Below are 19707 nucleotides of genomic sequence, written 5' to 3' on the forward strand. Positions count from 1 at the left end.
TTCTGCCTAATGCTCTCCACTCAATTCGTTCACTGTTGTCGACAGCAACCAATGCTACCCCTCATGAAAGACTTCTGAACTATTCTTGTCGTTCTTCTTCGGGAGCCTCGGTGCCTACTTGGCTCTGCAATCCTGGGCCAGTCCTGCTGAAGCGTCACGTACGCACGAATAAAACTGATCCCCTTGTGGATGAAGTCGACCTCCTCCAAGCAGGACCCCACTATGCCCATATTCGCTACCCAGATGGCAGGGAAACTACGGTCTCTGTTAGACACTTAGCCCCAATTGGAACCCCATCCAAGAGTGAACCCCAAATTCTACCTCAGGCTTCTGAAGAAAATTTAATTCCCCAGGGCAGTCCCCAAGACGCACCCTGCTCAGAGGGGGGTGATCTCGTTCCTGATATGGTTCCTGCAACTCCACAGCAATCAGATGCTGTGGATAACCCTCCAGTGCCAAGAAGATCCGGTCGCACCATTCGTCCTCCTATTAGACTAGATTTATAGAGATAGATATCTCGGAAGGGGGTGAATGTTGTGATAATAAAGTGCCATACTGTAATTGGCGGCAACGGTAATTGGGCGGATGTGGCAGCACTGTATATGAAGGTCAATGGCTGGTGTTGACACGTATACCACGTACTCCGTGGAAAGTCGTGCTGGAACAGTAATGGTATGTTATATACTATATTAGGAATAATGTACTCTGAGGAATGTAATTGGTATTAGAGTATGGAGTTTAACTTCGTTATTATGTGATGCGAATGTGGTATTTGCCTTCAGTATTATGTGTACAAGTTATTGTATTTTGTTATTCTTACCCTATGTATATTTATGTTGTTGTAGATATGCGTATGGGTTTTGTGCGAATAAAGCCGATCGAAAAGGTCCATTGTTGATTACTACAACAAATTATCTTCAAAAGGGTGTTTTAATTAACTGACACACCCAATTTTCACTCTTGCACTTACTTGGAGTTTTCTTAGTATGCATGCAAAGTTTCAGGCTGCTAGGTTTTATGGTTTTTGAGTTATGGAGGAGACACACACTGACACACACACACTGACACACACACTGACACACACACACTGACACACACACTGACACACACACTGACACACACACACTGACACACACACTGACACACACACACACACTGACACACACACACTGACACACATACTGACGCACACTATTAATATCGATAACGTTTGGTTTGAAGGAATTTTAAATTTGTGAAGTATATTCGACGTAACTCTATCAATATAAATTCTCCCCCTCTCAAATCAAGGCAGAAATAAGTTACTCCACACCTTCTCCCACCCCTTACCTGCCTACCTCCATCCTCTCGCCTGTGCAAAATCCTTTCCTCACCTCTCCCCTACTCCTCCCCTCTCCTCCCCTCTCCTCCCCTTCCCTCTCCCCCTCCTCTACCCCTTTTCCCCCACCCCTTCTCTCCCTCCTCCCCCTCCTTTCTCTCCCTTCCCCCTCCTCTCCCTCCCTTCCCCCACCTATCCCTCTCCTCCCCCTCTCTCCCTTCTATTTCCTCCCTTCCCGCTCTCCTACCTCCCTCCTCCCTCTCCTCCCACCTTCCCCCTCTCCTCCCACTTTCCTCCCTTCCCTCCTCTCCTCCCCTCCCCCTCTCCTCCACCCTATCCCTCTCACACCCTGCCACTCTCTCCTCCCCCATCAATGTGTGTTCCATTAAACTGGACCTCACATCTGCCAGAATCCCCCCTCCCCTCTCCCCTCTCTCCTCTCCCCCTCTCTCCTCTCCTCTCTTGCCCTTCCCCACTCCTCTCCTCCGGCTCTCTACTGCTCACCCTCACCTCCCCCTCCCCCCTCTCGTGATTGAAGCCTCAGATATGAAGATATGAGGGGGTGGGGGGGAGTGTGGATGGATTTTGGAGTGGGGAGGGAATTGATGTCTTTAGGTTGGGTGGGGGATGGTGATGCCTTGGGATTGGGAGCCTGGAGGTCAAGGACTTCGGGTTTGGGAGGGGTGGGGGGGATTAATTATTTGCAGTTTGTGAGGGGGGAAGGGGTGTGTTGAGGATTTTAAGTCACATTTGACATTGTGAGGATGTTCTGTGCATCCATGCTTGCTCTGTATAGATTGGTGATTTGTGAAAATCGTCTGTTATTCCCGACCTGAGCATTATCCATCCATCCCTCCATCCATTAGGACCATACTCTGTGTGGAGCATTGGTGCTGCTTCAGCAGTCTCCTTGGCAATTGGGCACAATCCTGGACAGGTCACCACTCCAACACAGGATACCAGCAAGCTGGCACTCATTTTGCCAACCGCGGAAGGATGACAGGCAGAGTCAATCCCACCTGGTATTAATTCAATCACTGAGGGAGATTGGAATCCAGAATCCTCAGATCCCAAGCCCACCATAACACCCTAACCATTCAACCAACACCAGGCAGATAAGCATTATCTGTTCCTGCAATCTCACAGCAATAAGTTGTGTATAAATCCAAAATCCACACTTTATCTCTGTTTTTACTCATTGTATTTATACTTTGTCTGTGTCTGACCTCAATTCCTGTAACCAGCTTAATATCGTCTGTTTACATTTACTTTCTGTAAATCCACTTGAAAATCGAAATGAAAAAAAAAGAGATTGTTCGAGTCCCAACTAAATCTTCTCCAACATAAAATGACTTTTACTTGCTAAATAATCTTTTATCATGATTATGTCCTGCCAGCCCTGGAACAGACTGTACTTTCCCTTTCTATTGTATTTTCTTTGTCGTGATCTGGCCTCTCAGCATGTTTCTGGAGATCCAATAGATTATCCCAAAGAAATTGTGTTGCAGCCCACCCTGCTGGTCCAAATGGCATCACTTTGACTCAATCACATGGAATAGTAGAGTGATAAGTTCTTGCAAATGTCATCAAAGATTACTTTGTGCACACAAGCTGTTTCAGAAGGATGCACATTGAATTTAGGACAGGTCATCAAAAAAACAACAACATTTAGTCACTTCACATTTGTTTACAGTAGCTTTACAGTTGGTGTTAATTAAATGATTACACAACAAGCATTTTTTTTTTAAACCCTTCAACGCAATTAAATAGTTAAGTTCACCACAAATTCGATAAAGCCGTTACTTTGATTTGATAAAACCATAAGTTAAGTTCACCACAAATCTGAAAATATCCATTACTAGCTCCACAGGTAGAACAAGAAGTGCACTAGGTAGAGCGCATACCTCCACCACGCAATGCCTGATCCACGAGAACATATCGGGCTAATTACATTTTTGAAATACTGTATCATGCTATACAGGACTATATTGTTTTTGGCCTGACCTTTCAATGGTGAAGAATCACTTTAAAAATTAATCAACTCTCGCATCCAGATCCGGATCCGGATTCGGATCTTCACCAAAATCTAATCAATTCATTCTTGTCACACACCTCACGTGTCCACCAAGTTTCGTCCAAATCTGTCCACAAGTTTTTGAGATATCATGCTATTGTTGCGGTTCTCGGAACCGCATGCGTACAACAGATAGTTGTCCTGAGTCAGTTATGCCATTAATATACGTGCAGATAGACCCTTTCCTTTTGTGTAGTGGGAGGACAAGGAAGTGTGTTGCGATGGGTTATTAGTTTGGATTATTAAATCATTTTTTCCCTTTTATTTTATTCCCACATTTTCTTTTCTGAGGTAAATCTGCCTCGCTTGCCCCTCGTCTCGCTTCCCACAGCATGACAACCCACAGTACCCTCTACCTCGCTTGCCCCTCGTCTCGCTTCCCACAGCATGACATCTACCCACTGTACCCTCTGCCTCGCTTGCCCCTCGTCTCACTTACCACAGCACGATAACCCACGGTTCCCTCCCCAACGATCACTTCTGAGGCAAAATCGCAACGTGCACTATGGAGTAGACTGGCACTTTGAGCTTCCACCGTCGACCCGAGGCCAGACATGTGCGGTGTGTCACGTACGCTTTCGCACCCAGGTGGGCGGGCTATACCGGCGTCTGGCCGAAACCCGGCCCAAGATGGCGGACCACGTGTGGGGTCGGGGCCAGTCAGGACGCCGACTCAGGCGATGACGTCGGATTCGGCATGCCCTCCCCCAACCTCCGGGCTCTATAAAACACAGAAATCTTCCGTGTAGGGGTTGTGGTTGTGGTTGTGTGTGTTCGGTGTGGGTGTGGGTGTCTTCACGCGGTCTGTTCCTGCTACTTGACTCCGCCCACCTCTCGCCTCTATGGCCCACCTTCTGTTCCTCGTCTCCACCCACACGACCTCGCTTCCTGCTTCTCCACCAAGCCTCCTGCCTGTTCCCGCCTACTGCTCCACCCTCGCCCTCTGGACTCCTCCCTTCTCCACTCAAGCTGCTCCTGTTTGGAACACGATCTCCACACATGCGGCTGTGGCCAGAACAACGTGACTATTGTCGGGTGCTGCACAATGGAGCATCCCTCCCCCGAAACACCCAGGTACTGAAAACTATAACCTCAACCCCCTCCCTCCCTGGCTGCAAAAGTCCCTTTTTCATTGGGGTTTCTTCTTTTTTTGTGTGTGTGTCTGGGTGTGCTGGCGCCTGACTGTTAAGTCAGCCTTAAGAAGATCTTTTATTGTTGTTACTGTGAATAATCTCGCGTCAAGTCTGCAGTGTCTGCTTTAGTAAGTTGCTTGTATAATTGTCGCACCCCCCACATCCCTCTCTTTCCCTGCATTACATACCCAATAAACCTTTGTTGTGAATCTCGTATTATTCGTCACAGCTGAATCTGTACGTATGCCATATTTGACTACATTAAATTTAGAAAGGCAATATTCATCGTGCTCCTTGATGAGATTCAGACACAAGGATAAAGCTGAACTTTTAGTGAAATTTAGCACGTCCCTATACTGTCTTCGCCAGAACTGTTTGGCGGCCATTTTGAAATTATGCAAATTAGGTCCACTCCAATGAGGCTAATTATGATGCCAAGGAATTCTCTGGTATCAAAAACCTATGCAAAGACACCAAAATCAACTTCCTATCACACTTATTTTTGAAGTTATAACCCTTTGACCAAATTTGGTTAAAGAGGCTTTTTGGGGGTAGGGGTGACTTCTGTTTACATTTGACCCTACTGTCACTATATACTGCCCGAAAGCATGAATATGAATCGTGGAGTGATCGATCAATGGACTTGATAAGGAAACTTTTGGCCAATTATGGTTACTCTATCTACAAAATTGGGTGTATGAGAGGTGATCGACGTTTGAGCAACTTTCAAACTGAAATTGATTTTTGGAGAAAAATATGCTAAATATTGCATTTTTTTGCATAAAAACCAGGTTTATTGTATTGAACCATGCAAAAATTATGTTAGCTATGTTCAAACATGATAAATAAATGTAACATTTGAATCTAATGCTGTGTACTTCTGAGTTATTCCATGAAACCTGACTTTTGCCGTTTTGGTCGATTGGCATCAAGGCATAATCACATATTGGGCTGTACAGGGAAAATGCACTTTATCTGGAAGTGTTACCCAAACTTTTTCTGAAGGTCTCAATATATAGAACAGGAAAATACCAAGTTTTGCTGCACAAGAGAGATGTACACGAATCCCCCCCCCCCCCCCCCAAAGCCAGGACTAAGAGGCAGATAGAGTTTTTCACAGATAGTTGAGAATAGGGCATTGTCCAACAGAGGTTGGAAATTGAGAAATAGTGTTTTTTTTATTGGTTGGAATTGTGCTTCCAGCTTGGGATTGAGGTTCCAACTGAGGGAAATTTGTGTATGGTTTGTCTAAGTGTTCTTGTATGATTAGTTGTATCCTGTCTGTATCTGTAACTGTATAAGTTGTATTGTATTGCAAGTGAGAAGTGAGACAAGGAAATTCCCTGAGGGTCGTGGAATTGAAATGAATTTAAAATGTGTTTGATAAAATATATAATGAATAAATAAAATAAAGTTCAAAGATATAAAGTGTTGAAGCTGGAGATATTATTTGACCGTGTTTGTCCTTGAGTGCACGCAAGGCTGACATGGGAAGATAATTTTTCATCTGTAAAAATCAATAACAATGTGAAGGTTATATTTTAGAGGTTCTGGTAAATGTGAATCTGCACAAATCCGTGAAAATCCTACACTTGTGTCCTCATCACAGGCAATATGAATCTTTGTCCTTGAAAGTTCAGATTACTGACCCACTTGAAGAGCTTTAGTTCCTCACCTTGTCTCACAGGCACTACCGGATTTAGGGGTGGCCAGGTGGGGCCATGGCCCCGGGGCCCCCCACATTTCGCCCCCCCCCCACAATTTCGATGACATTTTGAAAATCCCTTGAAAATGTGCTTCTAAAGTTTTATTGTCGGTGAATGAAGATTGTAAACTCTTTGTAAGGATATCTTTTCAAAATTGTCCTTCATTGTGAGGGTCCTTTTCAAGCTTTGGCTTTTTCAAGCCGTTTCTTCCACGGTTCACAGAACGGATCCAATGTGGTCAAAAATTCCCAGGGCAAGCCTCGGCCATTGGGGGCCCGCATTCGGATCTTTTTTTGGATCGATCATCGATGCTTCGGATGGTTGAGCGTGGCCAACTAACTACGGCACTGCCCGCCAGAGCCCAGCAAGCACAGAGGTCCGGCCAGAGGAGGGTGAAAAGGTGAAAGTCGACGTGGTAAAACTCGGCCAGGCCAGCACAGCGCATGGCCGGCAGGGGTAGGATTGTACACACTGAAACTGCAGCTGGCAGGGAACGCTGTCAGTACCCTGCTTACTGGCGCGCACAGCACAGTAACACGGTGTGACTTTCTATGTTCCAGGTTTGTGAAACATACTTGTTAGAAAGTCTTTGCTGTTTCACCATATGTATGAACGTTTGGTCCTCTTGTGCCCATGAATGTTTCATGCAATTTATGAATACCATGTCGGTGTAGTGCAAGCCTGTAATTCTTACTTTCTTGGCGTTTTCCCACCGGATATGGTGCGAGCTTCCGGTTTCTTGTCGGTTGGTGTAAGTGAACCGTCGACATATTGTCTTTGCTCGCTGAGCGAGACTTTCGTTATTCGTGCCATTATATTAATAAACATTGTGCAGAAAGGGAACTTCGGTGTCTCGTCTCATCCAAACCATTTGATCACGGTATTTTCCTGGATTCACTGTTCATCGTTATCCTCCGTATTAGCACGTAGGTTACCAGAACCTACTTTTCAATACTTGTTGTTCGTGATTGTGGTACGTCCCACGTGCACTCTGATGATATCTCGGTTACTCGGGACCTACCAGCTGCAGAAACCACAATGAGCGGCTTCGGTGACGACAGACACAAATCCAGGGCTCCACGGAAATATGACAGTGGTGCTCAAAAGCAGAAACGTTCCAAGGAAAAAGATGAAAGACACCAGTCCGTCGTCGACAAGACCCAGAAAATCTCAGAGTTTTTCACTCCTGCACAAACAGGCGAATCGTCCATGACAGAGGCTGGAACACCAACAGAGACAGAACAAGCGGATTTGGCAACGCAACCCCGGCGTCAAGATTCACCCAACATCTCGGAAGGTTCCACCGATGAAGAACATGCATCAGATGAAGAAGCGCGATATATACTGACTGATCGTGGATCTGGCTTTGCCAATGACATTGGATGTAGGCCTCCTGAGCGACTGTCGTCAGAGATGATCGACTACTGGGCATCACGAGATTTGGAGCCCCTGCAGAATTCGACTGGTCCCTTTGATTCATCCATACAGTTTGTTGAAGGTCGGAAACGCTGCTGCTCCAAGAATCTTTTTTTACCGTAGACTACAAAACGGAGAGTCCGTGAAAAGGTCCTGGCTTTGCTTCTCCACATCAACCGGAAAACTGTACTGCATCGCTTGCAAGCTCTGGAGGCGCTACTGCCCTGGGAGGGGAAGGATTCAATGATTGGAAGCATGCCAGTCATTCTATCGAGGTGCATGAGCGTTCGCATGTACATCGTGCGAATATCATCTGCTTGTCAGACAGAGCAGCATCCGCAGGTCGTGTGGACACTGAACTCGTCAAACAAGTGATTGAGATTGCATCCTATTGGAGGGAGGTGCTGAAACGAAGTGTGAGCATGATATCGTTTCTCGCTGAGCGTGGTCTGGCGTTCCGTGGATCGGATGAAATTGTTTTGGTCACGGACGAATGGTTACTACCTTGGTTTCATGGAATTACTTGCAGAATATGATCCATTTTTGGCGCAGCACATTCAGAAATATGCCAACCAAGGTAGTGGCCATACCAACTACTTATTTATGACATGTGAAGAGTTTGTCTCCATCATCGGAAAATCTGTTCTGGATAACATCGTCGCTCATGTGAAAGAGGCAAAATACTTCTATGTCGGTTGATTCTACTCCTGACATAAGCCACATCGACCAGCTCACAGTTATTCTTCGATACATCGAGAACGAGGCTCCAGTGGAGCGTTTCATGACCTTTCTGAGCAACACAGGACACACTGGACTCCAGCAAGCGACGGCATTACTTTGAAAGCCACTGGATTGGACATCGCTAACTGCCGAGGGCAACTCACGATAACGCATCTAATATGAGTGGCCGATACAACGGGATGCAGGGAATGATCCACCAGGAGAACCCTCTCGCAATATTTGTGCCATGCGTGACACACTCACTGAACTTAGTCGGTCAGTCGGCCGTGGGATGCTGTCGACCTGCAGCAGCATTCTTTGAATTTGTGGAACAAGTGTATGTATTTTTTACAGCTTCCACGTCGTGCTACGCCAGATTATTTGATGCCCTGAAAGCCAAAGATCTGCAAGTACCAAAGCGCCTCAGTGACACTCGCTGGTCGGCTCATTCTGATGCAACCCGAGCTCTTGTACATGGTTACAGCGAAATCGTGGATGTCCTCGATGAAATCGCAAATGATGAACAACTGAATAGTGAAACCGCCGAGACACTTCACCAAACGATGTGCACGCTTGAGATAGGGTTCTATGCTGGTTTCTGGTCTACTGTCCTTGGTAGATTTGATCGTACGAGTAAAACCCTTCAGTCACAAGCTACCGATCTCAACACAGCCGTGCAGCTCCTCAAGTCACTGGCGAGCTTCGTGCAGTCATTACACGATCAGTTTGATACATTCGTTGTTGACGGAGTGGAGCGCTCAGGTACGGAGGAATTCACTCGCGGATCGAGTAGACGAAAGTGTAATGTCTGCCTCGCCCCCTTGGACTCCGGACACACTCCAGAAGTAGAACAAGACGCCAAGGAGTCCTTTCACATCAGTGGATACGTTGCAGTGATCGACGTACTGCTGTCACAGTTGGAAAAGCGTACAAACGCTGACAGCAAGATGAGCGACAAATTTAGATTCCTACGTGCTCTTGTTCAACTCGAAGTGGAGCAGATTCGAGAGTCATGCTCGAAGCTCATCGAGCTGTATCGGGAAGATCTATCACCTGACCTCACAGAAGAAATGATTCAGTTCCAAGCCATGATGAAGGAGTCAGAGCCAGACTCAGGCCGTACTGAACTCGAGATGTACAGTTTTCTCATCAAGTGAAAACTCACCGATACTTTCCCAAACGTGGAAGTGCTGCTTCGGATTTACCTCTCACTGATGGTGTCGAACTGCTCCGGGGAGCGCTCGTTTTCGAAATTCAAGCTTATCAAGAACCATCTTCGCTCCACGATGGGGCAGCAGAGACTGGTCAATCTGACCATCATTTCAACCGAATCCGATGTGCTCAATTCCATGCAGGTTGACAGTATCATATCCGAGTTCGCTGCTGCGAAGCCACGCAGGAAGCTTGTCCATTGATTAAGGCACCGTGTGTGTGTGTGTGTGTGTGTGTGTGTGTGTGTGTGTGTGTGTGTGTGTGTGTGTGTTCATTGATGTGGAGGACACTGCCGTATATTTGCGGTCACTGGAAGTCAGCTATTGATCACCATTTCGGATTTCTCTTACCCAGAGGTTTTTAGAAGTTAGAAGATTTTTAGTCCAAGTTCATAGTATGATTAATGACAGCAAGTCGTTTGTTATTTTCTTATATTAGTTCATCTCTATCTCTAACTCTTGCAGCAACAGCATTTTTGTAATTTGATTTTAGAATGAGCTCATAGATAAGTCACCAGTCATATCAATAACAATCCGTCCATCTTGTTATATTGTCAGATTTAAATGTAATTTGTGAACATGTATGCCAAAACATTCCTGATCAGGATCTGCCAAATCTATAGATACAAGTTAAGTTGTTGATGAAAAAGCAGTTATAATTTAAGTTGTTGATTAATCTCCAAATTTGGCCCCCCCCCCACAATCATTGTGCCCACGGCCCCCCACATGGTAAATCCGGCCCTGCTCACAGGTATTCCTGGATCTTCTCAAACATGCTTTGGGTGGCAGCATCATGAGCACATCTTCAGATTGCGCAATGAGATGCAAGTCCTGAACAAAGTTGTCCAACGATTCCCTCGAGCTTTGTTTCGTCTTGAACAGCTGATGCCTCATGATGCACTTGTTTTTTTTCAGGGAGGAACATACAATTCAAATTTGTCCATAACTTTTTTGAGGTCATCCTTCTCACCTTCAGTCAACTCAAAAGTCTTGTATATCTCTCACCCTTGTTCTCTGATCCACATTCCAAGCGAGCTTGCATTGCGTTTGTTGGGCAGATTAGCCAACGGACTGCGTCGAAAAGAAATCCAACGTCGTTTCAAAATCGAACAAATTTTTAATATAACGAAGCCGAATCATAGTCATCCTGAACTTAAAACACACACACACACACACACATGAACATGTATTACCCTCTTTGGGGTCTTTTATGAAAGATCATGCATAGAAATGTTTTTTATAACAAAGTTATAGCGGAACAAAAATGATGCAGGTCTAAAAAGACTCACGGATGCATCAAAGGGTGGATGCCATCGTTTATGTATCTCAGACACCAGCATCAGATTATTGTGTTGCATGAAAGTAACTGTGGCTCAGGGGGAATCATGTTTGACGAGCTGCCCTGAGGGACGATCGGATTAAAGGCTCAGGAGCATTAACCTGTGTGGAGTTTTGGATGTGGTGATCACACCAATTCACATACAATACCTTTGGCGACGAGGATGGCTGGTTTTCAGTTACCAGCTGCACCTCCCTTCTTTGCTTCTCTGGGAGACCCGCCTCTTCCACGGCCTCCATGGATTGCAGCTTTTCAAACTTATTTGGAAGCTACAGGCCTAGACGGAACGGATGTCACAGACACTCGTAAACAGGCGATCTTGATTCACTGCTTGGGCACTGAGGGCCAGCTTGTGTTCACTCAGCTGAAAGCCGATACCTCCATGTTCTGAAATGTGGTGAGTGCACTTGAGAGCTACTTTGGGCCGAAAAAGAGGACTGTGATTGAACGGTATAAATTCTGTCAGCGCTACCAGGGAAATGGTGAACCTGTCCAACAATATGTTGCTTCACTTTCTGAACTGGCTGCTACTTGTAATTCTGGGGTTTTAACAGATGAGCTCATCAGAGATCAGCTCATAGAAAAGACTTCCATTCCTCGTATTCGGGAACGGTTGCTTAATGGAGGATGATCGACTCACTTTAGAGAAAGCTTCAGCTCTGGCTATCCAGATGGAATCAGCCATGATGGATTCTAAGCTGATTCATACATCTCCATCAACCTCAGCACCAGGAATGCAACAGGCACCATGGTTGCAGACGGCTCATATACAAGGGCTTCGAACCAACCGACAACTGCAGCTCCATCCACACCTTGCCCACGTACCTCGACCGAAGCCATGACAAGCTTGTGGTCGACAACATGGCGTCAAAACACAATGTCCTGCACGTGGAAAACAATGCAGTGCTTGTTTTAAAATGAACCGTTTTGCACAACTATGAAGGTCATCAAAGAAGCGGACATCATCCATTCTTCAGGTTGATGAACCAAGTGCTTCTGATGTTGAAAGACAACACATGGTGTGCACCATCGCAGACAAAATGCCTTTCCGTCCTCAGCAAGGGGGCAACCTCAAGCATTCTGAAGTTTATATAGCGGGGATTTCGGTATCACTACTCATTGATGTAGGGGCAAAAGTCTCCATAGTGAGTGACGATCTCTCCCATGAGTACTTTTCGTCTAAATCCACTCAACTCTGTGCAATCTACACTTCAAGCCTATGATGACTCCGTCATCCGGGTGTTGGGAACAGTAACCGTTCCTGTGAACTACAAGGGTATCAAGCTCAACAATTTCACATTTTATGTTGCAAAAGGTAAGAACTTAATGGGTGTTTATCTGTTAGACAAGCTTGGGTTCAAACTTTTAGACCAACCGGTATACACATCCACCCAATTGCAGACAAAGACAATGCGTACAAACACCTGTACCCTTCCCTGTTTATTGGGTTTGGGGAGTGTAAGAGCTACTGTCACGCCCCTCAAGTGGACCTCGCGGTTCCACCAGTATCTCAAGGTTTGAGACATCTACCTTTTGCTGTTAGTGAAGAGGTTTTGAAGGAGATAAAATGCCTTGAATCAGAAAGCATCATTGAACGCATTTTTTTCATCTCCATGGGTGTCGAATCTCGTCATTGCACGACGTAAGAATGGAGAGTTACGATTTTTTGTCGATCGTAAGTCAGTGAATAAAGCTGTTATTCCTGATAAATACCCACTTCCAACTATCAATGAACTTTCTGCTTCATGCCATAGTTCCACAGTGCATTCGTGGCTCATGAAGGCATGTTCCAGTGTCGTAGAATGCCATACGGCCTCAGTTCTGCACCAAGTGCATTTCAGAATATCGTCTCTTCAGTTCTGTCTGGTATTGAGGGAACTCTCAATCTCCTTGATGGCGTAGTCGTCTGTGGGAAAGACAAAGCAGAACACGATCAGTTGCTTGGATGAAGTGATGTCACAACTTGCGAAACACGACTTGATGCTGAATGAGGGAAAATGTACCTTTGCAGCATCAGAGATTGACTTCTTAGGATATCATGTGACAGCCAATGGGGTTTATCCGATGCAGGACAACATCGAAGCAGTTAGGACTCTTCCTACTCCGTCAAATGCAAAAGAGCTTGCATCATTCCTCGGGACTACCAACTTCTACCTCAAGTTTATACCCAACGACACAGAGATCGCTGAACCTCTTCGTAAACTATTGCGCAAGGATGTGCCCTGGGAATGGACTCGTAGCCAGCAACATGTATTTGTTACGCTGAAGGAGGTCACATCTCTTCCAGTCCTCGCACATTTTGATCCGAATGCAAAGACTACCGTCATGACAGATGCATCAGGTACGGCAGTGGGAGCATTATTTTCACAAAGGATCACAGGTAGCGAACGACCTGTAGCATTCGCATCTCGCACACTTTCGGAGACTGAACGCAAGTACTCCACAGGGGAACGCGAAGCGCGAGCATGTATCTACGCATGCGAACACTGGCACGTCTATCTGTATGGTAGAAAGTTCACGCTCCATCCAGACCATCAAGTACTGACAACACCACTCGCTACGTTGGGATCTGGACATCGACCACTTCGAATTTACAGGTGGTCAGACCATTTCTCCCAGTATGATTTTGACATAGAATACTTGGCGGGGTCCCGTAATCAAGTGGTGGACATGCTCAGTTGTATAACCCCAGTAGCGAACACCAAGAATGAGGTGATAAGTGAAGTTGACGCCTTTGTAAATACCATTATTGCAAATACAACTGCAAATTTAGTCACTCGTGATGAGCTCAAATCAAAATATCAACAGGGTGAAATTCTGCAAAAATTCTGCAAATTCCTCTAAATGGACTGGCCTCAACAAATCACAGAGGAGCAACTTACCCTACTACAGGATTCGACATGAGCTATCCATCTTTGATGAAGGTTGTCTCGCCCGTGGCACCCATGCAGTGATCCCAAAATAACTACAACAGCGAGTGATGCTTCTCGCTCATGAGGGACATCCTGGGATCGTCAAAATGAAACCGAAATGTCGTGATTCAGTTTGGTGGCCGGGTATTGACACACGCATTGAACAGTTTGTGAAGAATTGCGAAGCATGCGCCCTCAACGAGAAAGTAGGAGATCCACGTCCTGCTCCTCTTCAGCCTAGATTTTGGCCGGAGAAACCATGGCAGCAGCTGCAGGTGGACATCGCCGGTGACGTTCGAGTTGCACCTCACAACCAGAAGTACTTAATCGTCGTCCATGATCTTCACAGCAAATGGCCTGAGATCGCAGCTACGAGTTTGATTCCAACTTCATCCATTATCAGAATATTGGACAAGGTGTTTACAAGATGGGGGCTTCCCGAGTCCATTACGACAAACAACGGACCTCAATTTACATCTGAGGAATTCACACAATATCTCGAGGCCAATGCCATCGAACATCACCTAACTACATGGTATAATCCGCAGAGCAACGGTGGGGTGGAGAGGTTCAACAGAGTCATCAAAGAGAGCATAAAAGCAAGTCTGGCTGATGAACAGACATTTGATCAGGCTATTCAAACTCTGTTGCGCTCATATTGCTCTACGCCTCATTCGTTGACCGGGAAGATGCCTGCGGATCTAATGATAGGGCGTAACTTGCGCTTGCCACTTAATCTCTTTAAACCACCTACATCGGCAGATGCACAGATTGAAGTGATGGCAAAGTCTATTGCGAAGTGACAGCAGAAAATGAAGGAATACACAGACAAGTGGTGGTGAGCAAAGTCACCTTCATTTGCAGTGGGCCAATGGGTCAGAGTGAAACGCCCCAACCACACACATAAACTAGTGACTTCACTATCAACCCCCCAACAGATATTGCAGCAACTGGGTCATCACAGCTACCTACTTGGAAATGGAACAAATTGGAATGATCGACATCTGGTAACAACCAACTTCCAAGATGCAGAGAACAATGACAACTGTCTCTTCTTTCCACAAAATCTTCACAATGAGGATCAATCTCAGCATCGCAATGATTCAGCTGGTATGGGCTACAACCTGGCGAACGCAAATCTGGTCGCATTCAGAAGCGTCCTCAATACTTGGGAGATTGCCAGTGTACATAAAGTTCATAATCCATGAATATGGTGCAAACGTCCTCAAAATGAACTTTAAATCTTTGATCACATATGATAGAAAATGTTGATCTCAGTTTTGGGTTGAGATTGTGCATCTTGGATTTTGAAATGGATTACAGCATTATTTCAGAATGGGGGAAAATATGTTGTGTTGGATTAAAGTGATTGTGGCTCTGGGGGCATCATGTTTGATGAGCTGTACTGAGGGCAGCGCCCTCGAAGAGTGCATGGCGATCGGAATATAGGCTTGGGAGCATGAACTTGTGTGGAGTTTTGGATGTGGTGATTGTACCATTTCTCGAACAATACACAGATGGCATGGATGGATGGAGTTATTTGCAGATTACTTCTGACACCATGTAACATAAGCAGGACTCCATCGTTGGGTCATCCAGATCACTGGAAGTGTTTTATTTGCGGCTTCCTTGAGACAACCATCACAATTACTACTAACTAGGGAGTTCATACAATATATTACCCCACGCAGGTGTGCTGTCTTGAGATACATGGACGTGGGTGGAGTCAACGAGCAGATCATTATTATGATTGGTCTTGATGATGTAAAATGTCAATATTTTGTCCAAGTACCGCTAAATGGAAGTGTTTTGAAAGTGCTAAAAAGGTGATTTGTGTTCTTCAATGTTCAAGTATGTATATAATTACTGTAAAAAATTAAACTTAAAAAAAAGATTTTGAAGGTTCCAGAAAACTTTTCTTTCCAGAAGTTGTCTCTTGTACCACCTTATTTAACTCTTAAAAGGTATCCTGGCATTTTGAGGACCTGAAGCCCAACATATATTTTGAAAAATAATGTTTTCTAAACACATTTTTTTCTAAAAAAAAAAAACTAATAAAAGCAGTTATTAATAGTACATAAATTCTGTGTTGGTCTTACCATATCCCTGTGTGTCGTAAGAGGCGACCAGGGTTGCGTCAGTAAGGGCATCGGCGTAAAACATGTGCCAAATCACTATGCGGATCATACGGATGATCCGCTGTGGCGACCCCATTAACAGGAGCAGCCAAAAGAAGAAGAAGAGAAACTCTGTGTTGGTCTTAAAAATATTGCAAATGGTTTCAATTTGATGTGTACGTAATGTTATTGCAATAATATAATTGGTACATTTTTTTTTCTAAAAAATATTTCATTCGGGGAGGGAAGATTTTGAAAGACCCCAGGTTGCCTAAATGTTATGACGGGATGAAGGTTACCTATTAAGGTTTAACACATAACTTTAGTTCTTTGTACCTGTTGTTTGTATCCATTATGACATCCTTAAATATATGAAGTTTCTTGTTTGGAATGATTTTCAAGTTTGTTTGACTGACAGTTGGACAAAGTAACAAATATTATCTCACTCCTCTCTGCACATGTGTGGTTGGGACAAATTCAGAGCCGAAGTACTACTAAATTAGAGATTTGTTTTCCGATTCATGTTCAAAACATAACATTCAATCGAAATGAAGTTGTTCCTCGATCATAAACTGACGCTTGTATATGAACAGAGCTTTTCGCTTCACGTGCTTGTGGTCATTCTCTGCCTAATTCAGTCATTCCACCCCCGACAGATTGAGCAAATCTAAAGAGTTCAAGGCGTGATCCCCCTCGGGGTGTTGTGGTCTCCACAGTTCCCTCAGCTCTTGTCTTTCTTTGCTCTCTATGGAGACTTTACCTTCTCCTGGGAGTGCTGCATGTTCTCCGAAGGTGAGCACTGTATGGGAACATTGAAATGGCATTAGCTGGCAACCTGTGCCTGGGTTCATTGTAATTCTTGAGTATGATGCCGCCATTGTCGCGTTAGCCGGCAGGTGATGATACACCGCTGTTAACTCGGTTACCACGCTGACGAGGGGTTGGACTAAAAACCAGGACACACCACACCACACACGGACACACCCCACATCACACACCTCAAAAAAAAAACACATTAAGTGAAAATATATAGACATGTACTCAACACACACACACACGTACACAGGTTGCAATAGTCTCGCAACTCCTTCAGGCGAGACTAACAAAAGCAGAAGAGCAAGTCACTGCATCAGAGGCAAGGTGCCTTATGCAGGTGGAGATACAATCATAACATCATGATCTGAGTAGTAGACATCCACAACATCAACAACAGTGTTGGTGCTTGAGCTGTTGTGGACTTGTCATCGATGTGATCCAGCAGAGAACCCGAGTCTGTGCTGGACACTTTCACAAGCTGTGAAAATCATTTTGAGGCCATGAATCTGAGCAATTTTGATTGGATAGTGGCTTATAGCAGATCATCATTGAACCCAGGTTAACAGTTGGGATTGTTTGATGTGGAATTACTGAGAGGTAGTCATTGAAAGATGTGGATGGCAGTAGACAGCTACAAACACACATCATTAGATTAGAATGTGTGATTACTGGAATTGCCTTACCTTTGAGTAGAGGAGAGTGTGAGATGTCTATGCTTTCAGGAAGTAGTGATATTTGACTTGATATCATGATGCCATTTTCCCCAGTGTTATAGCAGAGTTGGCCTCCACAGTTGTTGATTTTTTGCTAACAAATGTATTTGTGTTGATTTATAGTTTCATGCCTTGTATGATCCACAAGTGTAGGACACGATCTAATATGCCTTCTTTTCTCAAGTGCAGACCATTATGTTTTTTTTTTAATTTGTCAGAGGGGAGAGTTTTGCATTTGGGTTTGTTTGTTTGTCTGTCTGTCTGTCTGTCTGTTTGTTTGTTTGTTCCCACAGAAGTTTCGTGTTTTTTTTCTCTGCAGCAGCTTATTGGATTGAGACAAATTTTTCACCATCGGAGCGACTACTCATGTAGAATGTTTTATTGATAATTATGAGGTCATAGGTGACATGGTGTGGCAGCTACGTTGAAAAAACAGAAAAACTTTGGACCTCTGTATCTATGAAACTGTACCAAGGAAAACATTGAAACTTGGCACACAGCTAGTACTCCTCATGTTGAATCAGTGTAATTTTTATGACGTCATAATTACATATGTAGAACACGACACCTGATCGGTATGAACATTTTTGAGGGTTATCTGGGGATAAAATGGTCCACAGAAAAAAATTTGATCATCGGTCACGTGATTCAGCAGCCATATTTAAAAAAAAAAAAAAACAACCTTCAAAATTCTTCTTTTTTGAAGTGGCTGAACAGATTGATGTGAAACTTTACATGTATGACCACCTATCCATGTGGAACAAAAGGTTCACACATATGAGGTCATAGGTCATATGGTTTGGCAGCCATATTGGATTTACCCTAAAACCGATACAAAAATATTCTCCTCCAGAATGGCTGGACAGAATGAGGGGAATTTCACACAAATGTTCCCCAAGCCTTGGGTGTACAAGTTTGTTAAGGCATAACTGATAGGTCACATCGTTTGGCAGCCATATTGGATTAAAGAAAAATATTAAATAATGTTTTCTCTGGAACTGCTTAACCAATCGATGTGAAACTTCACAATTAAGATCTAATACTGTAGTGATTAGGGGGAGGAGGGGATACGTGTTTTAAATTTCAACTTGATCAGACACATGGTCTGGCAGCCAGATGAATTAAACTTTTTTGATCTGGGTTTATTTTTTCATTTTTAATTTTTTTTTTAACTAAGGCTCACTTGGCTGTGCCTGGATGGGTTTGAGGGTGGAGGAGTAGCAGCTGAAATGTGAATCCTATCCAGGTTCCTCTTGATGACTTCATCTTTGCTTTTTGCTTGATTTGGGTTCCTTCTGATGATTCAAATGCAGGACTGTACCTATTTGGTCTTCCATTTGAATTGAATTGAATTGAATCCCTTTCTAAATTCAATTGAATAATAATAAAACGTCATGGGTCAGGGTCAGGTGTTCAATCAAAGCGAGGTTGCATGATTGCATCAAAGCAGGACGTCTTGGTACCCGGTCATCACTGCCAGCAATTATAAAGTGGAAGTTCTAGTTTTGTCTCATTAATTACACAACACACCAGTACACAAGCACCACACAAAATGCACTCCACAAAACTCCACAAACACCATACAAACCAAGTCCTGGCGAGGGTCTGCAATCTCTGATTGCTCTTTTTTCTTGTTTTATTTTTAAAACAGAGTTATTGAGGATGCTCCTATTGAGCAAAAGGTGATCCATCTTTTTATTGCAGTTTCTTCCAAGTAGTAATGTAAAGGTTATTGGTAGGCATGTGGCAGTTTTATAGGTTTTTTATTTTTGTATGCAGAGTCGAAGCTCATAGAAGAGTGAAAACACTGAACGGAGCAGGACTCAACAGAAGAAAAGGAACAACAGAAAGAGGGGGGAAACGCCCAACAGCAGGGATGAAGGATAAAATAGCGGAAGACTCGGACAAACAATGAATTTGGGGTGGAATATGGGGAAGGGAAGGACACGTAGGGTAGGTATAAAAGATGGTGACCGAAGCAAACTCTCAGGAAAAACTGGAAATTTGGAAAGTGTCAGGAGGAAGAAAATATTGTGGATTTGGATGGGGGACAATTTGAGATTGTGGTGAACAGCTGTCAAAAAGATCTGGAGGAAAAAATGAGATTGGAGAGAATGTGGAACTAGAAGGGCACTCGGTAGAGCGCATACCGCCGCCACGCAATGCGTGATCCACGAGAATATATCTGGCCCAATACATTTTTGAAATATCATACTATATTTCGGTTTTGGC

The 19707-nt window shown here is 44.3% G+C and overlaps 1 long non-coding RNA gene across 1 annotated transcript in view; it reads left to right on the top strand.

Moving 5' to 3' along the window:
• LOC147021785 (uncharacterized) overlaps positions 1-19707 on the top strand; it is an 86579-nt gene that overhangs the window by 36731 nt on the left and 30141 nt on the right. The window contains exon 3 of the long non-coding RNA XR_015060927.1: positions 16603-16738. This is a non-coding gene — a long non-coding RNA (uncharacterized LOC147021785). The remainder of the gene's footprint in view (positions 1-16602; positions 16739-19707) is intronic.

This window comes from Eptatretus burgeri, chromosome 8 (assembly GCF_056783735.1).
Source record: "Eptatretus burgeri isolate ZD-2024b chromosome 8, Ebu_testis_v1, whole genome shotgun sequence".
Classification (NCBI taxonomy): domain Eukaryota; kingdom Metazoa; phylum Chordata; class Myxini; order Myxiniformes; family Myxinidae; genus Eptatretus; species Eptatretus burgeri.